Here is a 10,856-nt window from a genome sequence, read left to right as displayed (position 1 = left end):
GTACAGTGACTCTTATATTACCTTCCATATTTATTGATCATTCACTATTTTGCCCATGTTGTTGTTAGGTGCCTTTGAGTTGGTCCCAACTCATAATGACCCTATGCACAGCAGAATGGAAAATTGCCCAGTCCCAGGCCAACCTTACAATTGTTAATATGCCTGAGCTTATCGCTGTTACCACTGTGCCAATCCATCTCATTGGGGGTCTTCCTCTTTTTTTCTGCCCCTCCACTTTTTTTTCCTTCTCCAGTGACCTCCTGATAATATGTATGAACCATGAGTGAAGAAGACTCATCATCCTGACTTCCAAGGAGCACTCTGGATGCATTTATTCTAACACAGATTTATTCATTCTTTTATTCTCATCCAGTACTGTAACCCAAGTGCATCCATTCTTCCATGGTCTTCTTTATTAATTATCCAACTTTTGCATGCATATAAGTTTATTGCAAATATCATGACTTGGGTCAGGCACACCTTAGTCCTCAAACTGACATCTTTGCTCTTCAACACTTTAAAGAGGTCTTGTGCAGCAGACTTGCCTAACGCAATACGTTGTTTTATTTCTTGACTGCTGCTTCCATGAGTGCTGATGCTTGATCCAAGCAAAATGAAGTCTTTGACAACTTCAATCTTTTCTCCATTTATATAGATGTTGTTTATTGGTTTAGTTGTGAGGATTGTTGCTTTCTTTACATTGAGGTGCAACCTATAATGAACTGAAGGCCATGGCCTTTGATGTTCATCAGTAAGTATTTTAAGGCCTCTTCTCTTTCAGCAAGCAAGATTGTATCATCTGCATACGGCAGGATGTTGATGAGTCTTCCTTCAATCCTTATGCCATATTTTCTTCATATAATCCAGCTTTTCAGATTATTTGCTAAGACTACAGATTGAATAAGTATGGTGAAAGAATATAACTGTAGCACACATCTCTCCTAATTTTAAATCATTCAGTGTTCCCCTGTTCTGTTTGAACTATGTCTCTTGATCTATGTTCCTATGAACACAGTTAAGTGTTCCAGAATATTAATTATCTGCTTGTCATGATCCACACAATTGGAAGCTTTGTATAGTCAATAAAGCACAGATGAACATATTTATGTTATTCTCTGCTTTCAGCCAGTAACCATCCCTTGTTCCACATTCTCTTCTGAAACCTGCTTGAACCTCTGGAAATTCTCAATGTATGGTTGTAGCCATTTTTTAATTACCTTTAGTAAAACTTCACTTGCATTGGATATCAATGATATTGTCATTCCATTGGGTCACCCATCTCGAATGGGCACAAATACGGATCTCTCCAGTCAGTTGGCCAGGTAGTTGTCTTCCAAATTCCTCAACATAGGTAAGTGAGTGCTTCCAGTGCCATATCAGTTTGTTGAAAGATTTCCATTTGTATTCCAACAATTCTTGGTGCCTTGTTCTTTGTCAATGCCTTCAATACACCTTGGACTTCTTCCTTCAGGATCATTGGCTCTTGATCATATGCTACCACTTGAAATGGATGAATAGTTATCATTTATTTTTGGTACACTAGAAGAGTTGTGAATGACATGAAGACCATCATATAGAGTGGAAGCAGAGGTCATTAAAAAGATAGCAAAAAAATGAAAGACCAAAATGATGTCAGAAAAGATTCTGAACCATTTTCTTGAGTAAAGAGAAGGTAAAGCAAGTGGAAGAAATGACAAAGCAAAAGAGCTGAAAAGAAAATTTCAAACAGCAGCTTGAGAGACAAAGTCAAATATTGTAATTAAATGTGCATAGATCTGAAGTTAAAAACCTGAAAAGGAAGAACACACTCAGTACTTCTCAAGCTGAAAGATGTGAAGAACAAATTCAAGCCTTGAATTACAATATTAACAATCCTATGTGTGCTACCAGCGGTTCCGTGGAGAAAGATGAAGCGGTCTGCTCCCGTAAAGATTTACAGCCTCGGAAACCCTGTGTAGGGTCTCTATGAGTCGGAACCGACTCCACAGTACATAACAACAACAACATATGTGCAAAATACTGAATGATGCAGAAAGCATAAAAAAAGAAGGAAAGCATACACAGAGTCACTGTACAAAAAATAAATGATCGATATTCAACCTTTCAAGAGGTAGCATATGATCAAGAACAGATGGAACAGAAAGAAAAAATTCAAGCTGCATTGAAGACAATGGCGTAAAACAAGGCTTCAGTAATTGACAGAATACACATTGAAATCTTTCAAAAAACTGGTGATAACCTGGAAGTGCTTACTTATCTATGTCAAGAAATTTGGAAGATGGCTAGTTGGCCAATCAATTGGAAGTAACCCATATTTATTCCCATTTTAAAGGAAGGTGAGTCAATAGATTGTGGAAATCGTTGAACAATATCATTAATATTACATGAAAGTAAAATTCTGTTGAAATGATTCAAAAACAATCGCAATGATACATCAACAGGGAACTTTCAGAAATTCCAGCCAGATCCACAAGAGGACGTGTAACAAGGGATTGCACTTTTAATATCAGATGTACCTTGGCTGAAAGCAGAGAATACCAGAAAGACGTTAGTTGTTGTAGTTGCTGTTAGGTACCATCAAGTTGAAACCGACTCAGAGCAACCCTGTGCACAACAGAATAAAACACTGCCCAGTCCTGCGCCAGCCTCACAATCACTGTTATGCCTGAGCCCGCCGCTGCCAACATTGTGCAGGTCCATCTCATTGGGGAGGTCTTCCTTTTTTTCTCTGCCCTTCCACTTTACCAAACATGATATCCATCTCTAGAGACTGGTCCCACATGATATTATGTCCAAAGTATGCGAGACGAAGTCTCGCCATCTGACTTCCAAGGAGCACTCTTAACTATACTGCTTCCAACAAAGATTTATTTGTTCTTTTGGCAGTCCATGGAACGTTTAATATACTCTTCCAAAACCATATCTCGACTTCTGGTTTGGGGGCAGGGAAAACAGAGACAGACAGTGAAACCTCCTTCGCCAAAACCAAAAAAAAAAGGAGAGAAAGAGCAGTCTTCAGAAAAATGACAGTGCTTTGGATCTTATTTAAGGTTTCCAGCACCAGTTCCCCAGCACCCATTGAGAAGAAATCTGCATGAAAGCAAAATACGGTGATTTTCGGCAGCCAGAAGTCCTCAGGGCAGAGTGCAGGGCCACAGCCAAGCAGAGGCAGCAACCCAGCACTAGAAGCCACAGAGCAGCGCAGGCCTGAAGAGAGAGGTGTGACCTATTTTTCATCTTTCACTTTTCACGTATCTCTCCTCTTCACCCCAATCGTGCCCTAACTGCACAGCCCAGATGCCTCAGGCAGGGGGGACCACACCCCCAAAAGGGTCCAGCATTGTACCCACAGTTTTCCAATGGCACAGAGAGGAAACCCACAGGCTGCTTCTTAAAACGTTTTGACCCTGGGAACCCGCCCTATACTTTACCTAAGTGGGACCGTTTGTACAGCAAAGGCCAGTGAACACTGTCAATCAAAATTTTATTTTTGTTTCTGATTGGTGGTTTTTGTCTCTGCTTTTATATTGCTTCTGTCGTTGGTCTTTTGGCCTCACTCTTCTCCCAGGAGTGGGACCTTTCTCCCACTACCTTACCCAAGAAGAGACAGCAGTTGTGTCCATATAGCCAAGCTACAAACATACCCTGTAGTACCCCACCATTGGGACAAAAGCCAAAATCAGCTGCTAGGCATAACAAGTGAAAAGGAAAGCCTATCTCCAGGTTATATCCACCAGGAGATGCTCAGCAAGCTTAACAAAAAGCAATATACATCCATTTAAGCATCAAAAATTCACATAACTGTTGAAAATGTCCAAGAAAACACAATTAAATATATCAACACATGTCCAAAAACAGAAAAAAGTAACTGAGACAAATGAGCTGGAAACAGACACAGACTTTCCAGTAGAAAAGCAGGCTCTGGATCTGCCTGAGAAGGAATTCAGAAGAATAATATGGAAATAAATTCAAATGCTCCAAAAAAAGGGTGGAGGAAAATAAGGAAGAAGTCAGGAAAGTGCTACAGAAGCAATCAAGCAAGATAGATATGGCATTGGAAACAATCCAAAACCTGTAAAAAGAAGTCCAGTTGATTAATAATAAAATATCAGAAATGGACAATACACTGAAAGGGCATGGAGCAGAATAGAAGAGATGGAAGCCAGAACCAGTGAGCTGGAAGACAAATCTCTCAATACTGCTAAGATAGGAAAGCTACTGGAAGAAAATTTTCCTAACATCTTGAAGAACAAGATTAACATTTAAGAAGCTGAAAGAAACCCAGGAAGGATAAACCTCAAAAGAAAATCACCAAGACATATCATAATCAAGCTCTCCAAAATCAAAGACAAGGAGAGAATCCTAAAAGCAGCCAGGCAAAAGACAAGTGTCACCTACAAAGGCAAGCAAATCAGATTAAGCTCTGACTTCTCAGCAGAAACCATGTAAACAAGAAGGCAATGGGGAGACAGAAACCCTAAAAGAAAGAAAAAAAAAACTGCCAACCAAGAACCGTCTATCCAGCAAAACTGTCAATCAAATACGATGGTGCAATCACAACATTCCAGGATAAACAGAAGCTAAGAGATTTTGTTAAAGCCAATCCAGCACTTCAAAACACCCTAAAGGGAGTTGTTTGGAATGAAAACCAGCAAAAACAGACAACAATCAGAGATTGACAGACGTGCCAACACTACCTGGAACTCGGTCAATGGATAGCAGAATTCAGAGCAGAACAAATTTACAGCAATGAATTCAGAGGACCTGTGAGGCTAACCAAAGATCAAAATATTAACAATATTAAAGAAGGGACAGAGATCCAGGTGGTGAGGAGGTTGAGTAGATGGCAGGATACAATAGACTGCCTTAAACACAGGGACAAATTAACAGACTACAGTATAACCCCAAAGAAAATTAATACTTCACAACTTACCATGAAAATGAAGATTCAAGCAGAACAAGGAAACATTCAAACAAAGTAGAAACCAACAAGAAATAGCACAAAAACATGAATGCAACAAAAGAAGACATGCAGAACAAAGGAACAAACAGCACCACAAAAAAATTTAACATAATGACAGCAGTTAATCCATACCTATCAATAATTATATGGAATGTCAATGGATTAAATGCACCAGTAAAGAGACAGAGAGTGGCTGAATGGATAAGAAAACAACACCCTTCAATATACTGCCTGCAAGAGACACACCTTACGCACAAAGACAAAAACAGACTAAAAGTTCAAAGATGGAAAAATACACAAAGCTAACAACAATAAAAACAAGCAAGAGTGGCAATACTAGTCTCTGATAAAATAGCCTTTAAGGCAAAAACCACCATCAGAGATAAAGAAGAACACTATCTCATGATGAAAGGATCAAGTAAGCAAGATGACATAACCATAATTAAATCTACGCTCCAAATGAAATAGCACCAAGATATATGAAGCAAACACTACTAAGTCAAAAGACTTCTTCAAAAGAGTAAAAAGGGAGCCCACAGAACCAGAAAAAATCTTTTGCAACGACACATCAGACAAGGGACTAATTTCCAAAATATATAGGAACCTACAACACTTCTACAAGAAAAAGACAAATAACCCAATTAAAAAATGGGCACAGGACATGAATATACACATCACCAAGGAGGAGATCCAGGCAGTCAACAAACATATGAGGAAATGTTCACAATCACTAGCCATTAGAGGATGCAAATCAAAACAACAATGAGATATCATCTCACACCTGCAATAATAGCAAAGATTAAAAAAGTAGAGGATAATAATTGTTGGAGAAGATGTGGAGATACTAGGACCCTACTACATTGCTGGTAGGATTGCAAAATGGTCCAACCACTCTGGAAAACAATATGGTGCTTCCTCAGAAGGTTGGAAATAGAGATACCTTATGATGCAGCAATTCCTCTACTTGAATACAAGAAATATAAGCCATAACGTGAGTTATGCACATCATATTCATAGAAGCACTATTTACAATAGAAAAAAAATGGAGACAGCCTAAGCTCCCATCTATGGAAGAATGGATAAACAAACTTTGGTACATACACACAATGGAATACTACGCTACCCTGAAGAATAACAAGGAAGCAGCAAGCCACCGTATAACATGGATGAACCTTGAGGACATTATGCTGAGTGAAATCAGTCAGTCACAAAAGGAGAAATGCGGCATAGAGCCTTTATTGTAAAAAATTAAGAAAAAGCACCCACACTGAAAGGGGGAAAATTATCTTTTATTTATTTTTATTATTATTGTCTTTTTTTAGTTGTTGTTGGTTACCAGGGTGTAGGGGGTGGGGTTAGGGCGAGTCAGGGGAAGGTGGAGCATAGAATAGGGAATAGGCACAGGATAGTGGAACACACGATATAGAATAGACACAGGATAGTTTGGTGCTGGGGGGCAGGAGCAATACACTAGAAGGGGAAGGGGAAAGGAAAAATTAGGCGGATGGGAGAATAGCTAGGCAGGTTTATGTGGGCTAAATGGGACAGAGGTAAATAACAATCTGAACACAAACAAGGAACAACAGGCTCATGGATACAAAGATTGAGGCATGGTTTGAATGGGTAAACATGGGGAAATGATGTTAAGACGCTTGGCTGTTTGTTGAATCTTGGTTTCTCTTACCTCCTATTGTAAAATAGACACTTAAAAGGGATAGAGAGGAATAGCCAGAAACATCACCAGAGAAAGCTTGTAAGTCTGTCTTCAGCCTATAGCTGTTTGGAATAACTAAAATGGGACTAGAAATTGCCCAGTGAAGGAGGCTCCCTGCAGAGCATTTGCACTGCACAAGACCATAGGTGGAATCCTGATTATCATCCAGAATCTTCTGAGGTGGGACATTACCGCTTGAAAGTACAAACAGACCAGTCTGGAACAGCTAGAAGAACAGAAGATACCTCTTGAAAGAAAGACCACCTGAAAACAAAACAAAAAAAACAATAGCAGTCCAACTGACTACTACAAGAACAAGCAAGTTGTTCCCCAGGGACCCATCAAGGCAAGTGGTCAGGTACCCTCAAGGCAAACCCCCTTCCAAGACTGAAACTCAAATGGAATACACTAGCAGGCATATGGTCCTGCTGCTGACCACATTGGTCACTGATAAGGGGAAAGGGGGTGAAAACAGCAATGAAGTTGTGAACTATGTCCGACCACATTCAATAGACTCCTGTTAACCTGGATTGAGACCTGGTTAACCAGCAGTATGATGAGACCTGGGGACTCCTAGGCCCAGGGGCTGGGACATGGCCCCAGAGGAATAGAATGGAGTGTGAAGCATCTAGCTGATATAAAGCAAGGGGAATGCACAAGAACATCTGCACTTGCAGATAGTACCCATTTGACCTGGCATCAATGGCTGGATGATCAGAACACTACTAGAGGAAGAAAGAAGAGGGAAAAAATAAAAGGAGTAACCCACTATAAGTGGATGATCTTGACCTATGCTGTGGATGCAGTATGACAAAGGATCAGACAAATCTCTACAGTGAGGATCATTCCCACCTTCTTGGTATACAGGGTCGACAGGGACGGGGAACTTGGACATTGGCTACCCAAAATGGGGGGGACTACAAAGGCAAGAAGTGACTGGCTTACAAGCTTTCAATAGGGAACCTAGCTCCAGAGGATACAGGGAAATGTAGAACTTCCACTGAATTGTTTCCAACCTATCTGGATGGGGTTGATAAAAGGTGAGGGGGAAAGGACTCTTGTGATTCAATCGGGAATGTTTGCTATCAGGTCTGACAGTGTGTTGGAAAGGTAAATGTAAAAGTTTGGTAACAAAAGGAGGGGATTGGCTGATTTTGCAGTCCAAGAGTGGAGATCCCTGGAACCATCAAGGGGGAAAACGAAGTGCAGTCTCCGGAAAGGCAGTGACACTAGGGATCCAGGCAGAGGCAATGACGTGGACAAACGAGCGGCTGGGAACTCTGAACTCAGGTAGGGAGAGGGGTTGTTTGCTGGCAGCCAAAGGGGCAGGAGTAAAGGGTGTACCCTTTGGTTGTTTGATGATGCATGCAGGGGATTGTGATCATTGCAATTAAACAAAATATAGTAGGATGAATGTAAAGATAATGTTTACCCATGTAAACTAACACATAAGTCACAATTTTTAAAAAAACAACCATATCTCAAAAGGATAAATTGTTTTACTGCCCTCCTTATTCACTGTCCAACTTTTGCATGCATATGAGGTTATTGAAAATACCATGGCTTGGGTCAGGCACACCTGAGTCCTCAAACTGCCTATTGGTCTATGTACAGGTTCTTCATGAACACAATTAAGTGTTCCAGAATACTCATACTTAGCAATGAAATCCATACCTTGTCATGATCCACCCATAAATAGTTAATAAAGAACAGATAAACATCTTTCTGGTATTCTCTGCTTTCAGCCAAGATCCATCTGACATCAGCAATGATATCCCTCATTCCACATCCTCTTCTGAAACCAGCTTGAACCTCTGGAATTTCTCTGTCAATATTAAGTTTACAGCTTTTTTTTTTTTTTTTTTTTGGTGTATTACCTTTAGTAAAACTTTACTCCATGTGATATCAGTGATATTGTCCAATGATTTCCATATTCCTCTTTTTGGAATGGACACAAATACAGATCTCTTCCACTCAGCTGGCCAGGTAGTTGTCTTCCAAATGAGTGTCTCCAGAGCCACATCAGTTTATTGAAATATTTCAATTTGTATTCCTTTAATTTCCAGTGCCTTTTTTCTTTGCCATTTGCTTTAATGCACCCTGTACGTCTTCCTTCAGGATCATTGACTCTTAATCATATGCTACTTCTTGAAATGGTTGAACCGTTGTTATTTCTTTTTGCTACAGTGACTGTGTATTCTTTCCATCTTGCTGTGATGCTTTCTGCATCCTTCAATAATTTACCACAAGTCAAGGCTTGACTTTTTTTTTTTCAGTTCCCCCAGCTTGAGAAATGCTGGGTGTAGTCTTCCCTTTTTGTTTTCTAACTCCAGGTCTTTGTACATTTCATTATAATATTTGACTTTGTCATCTCAAACTGACCTTTGAAATTTTCTGTTCAGCTCTTGTATTTCCTCACTTCTGCCATTTGCTTTAGTATCAATATGCCGGAAAGCAAGTTTCAGAGTCTCTTCTGACATCCATTTTGGCCTTTTTCTTCTTTCTTGTCTTCTTTTGCTTTCTTCTTATAACTCTTCTGGTGTTCCATCTTTAGTGCCTAATGCACCAAATCTGTTCTTCAGATCATCTCTAAATTCAGGTGGAATATTTTAACAGTCATATTTTGGGTCTCATGAACTTGCTTTAATTTTCTTCAGCTTCAGTCTGAATTTGCATATGAACAGTTGATGGGCTATTCTACATTAAGCCCCTGGTCTTGTTTTCACTGATGATATGGAAATTTCCCACTGTCTCTTTCCATAGATGTAGGCAATTTCATTTATGTGTATTCCATCTAGTAATGTCCATTTGTTTATGTTGTTTAAAAGTATAGTTGCAATGAACAAGTCATTGGTCTTGCAAATTCTATCATTATATCTCCAGCATTGTTTCTATCAGCAAGGCTGTATTTTCCATCCACTGATCCTTCCACTTGGTTTCCAACCTTTGCCTTCCAATCACCAATAATTATCAAGATATCTTGATTGCATGATGTCAGACTGAAAAAGTTTGTAGAATTATTCAATTTCATCATCACTGACTTTGATGTTTGGTGTGTCAATTTGAATAATAATGGTATTAAATGGTCTTCCTTGTAGGCATATGGATATTATCCTATCACAGGCATTGTTTTACTTCAAAACCAATCTTGATATGTGCTTTTTGATGATGAATTCCAAGGACTCCTTCAATATTATAAGTCTAGGCTTAATTTTTTTCTTCAGTTATTTCAGTTTGAGAAATGCTGAGCATGTTCTTCCCTTTTTCTTTTCTAACTTGAAGTCTTTGCACATTTCATTATTATATTTGATTTTGTCTTTTTGAGGTCCCCTTTGAAATTTTTTGTTCAACTCTTACTTCTTTATTTCTTCCATTTACTTTACATCTCTACAGTGAAGAGCAAGTTTCAGAGTCTCTTGTGACATTCATTTTTTTTCTTTTCAGTTACCTTATCACAAGGACCTATAATTACACTTTTCAAAGCCAAAGAAAAAAGAGAAATGTGAAAGCACTTTGGCACAAATAAAGGAGAACCAATAAGGGTAAACTTTTATTTCAACAGAAATAATGAAGGTAAGAAGGCAAAGGAATGATATATATAAAACTCTGAAAGACAAAAACTTTCAGCCAAGCAAAACTGTCCCTCAAATATGATGACAAAATTAGGACATTTTCAGATAAACAGAAATGAAAGAAATCTGTGAAAACCAGATCTTTTTTGCAAGAATACCAAATGAAGTTCTTTAGACAGAAAACAATAATGACATTTAACCTGAGATTAACATACATGAAAATACAACACAGAAATCAATCCAGATATAGAAGTATTCAAAATAAAGCAAGTCTACAAGACTAAAAATAGTGAACCAGAGATATCAATTTATAAATTAAGACAAATCAAAATGATTTCAAAGGTGAAAAGACTATTTAAAACTTGGGAAGAAAATATAGGGTTTCCAAGGAACAGCTGGTGTTTGAACCACCAAAATTGTTGTCCAAACTGACCATGTGGTCCAGTGCTTTATCCTACAGGATCACACCAGTACTACCCCCAAAACAGAATTATCAAAACTAATCCATAAACTCAATCTTCAAAAAAAAACAGACCATGGCAAGTAAAGGTTCTGAAGATAATGGGGGGGGGGGTGGAGATAAAAATGATGAATAGGTGGAGTAGAG

The sequence above is a fragment of the Chrysochloris asiatica genome, unplaced genomic scaffold, assembly GCF_000296735.1.
Source record: "Chrysochloris asiatica unplaced genomic scaffold, ChrAsi1.0 scaffold00383, whole genome shotgun sequence".
Lineage (NCBI taxonomy): Eukaryota > Metazoa > Chordata > Mammalia > Afrosoricida > Chrysochloridae > Chrysochloris > Chrysochloris asiatica.
Note: the sequence above shows the minus strand (reverse complement) of the source record.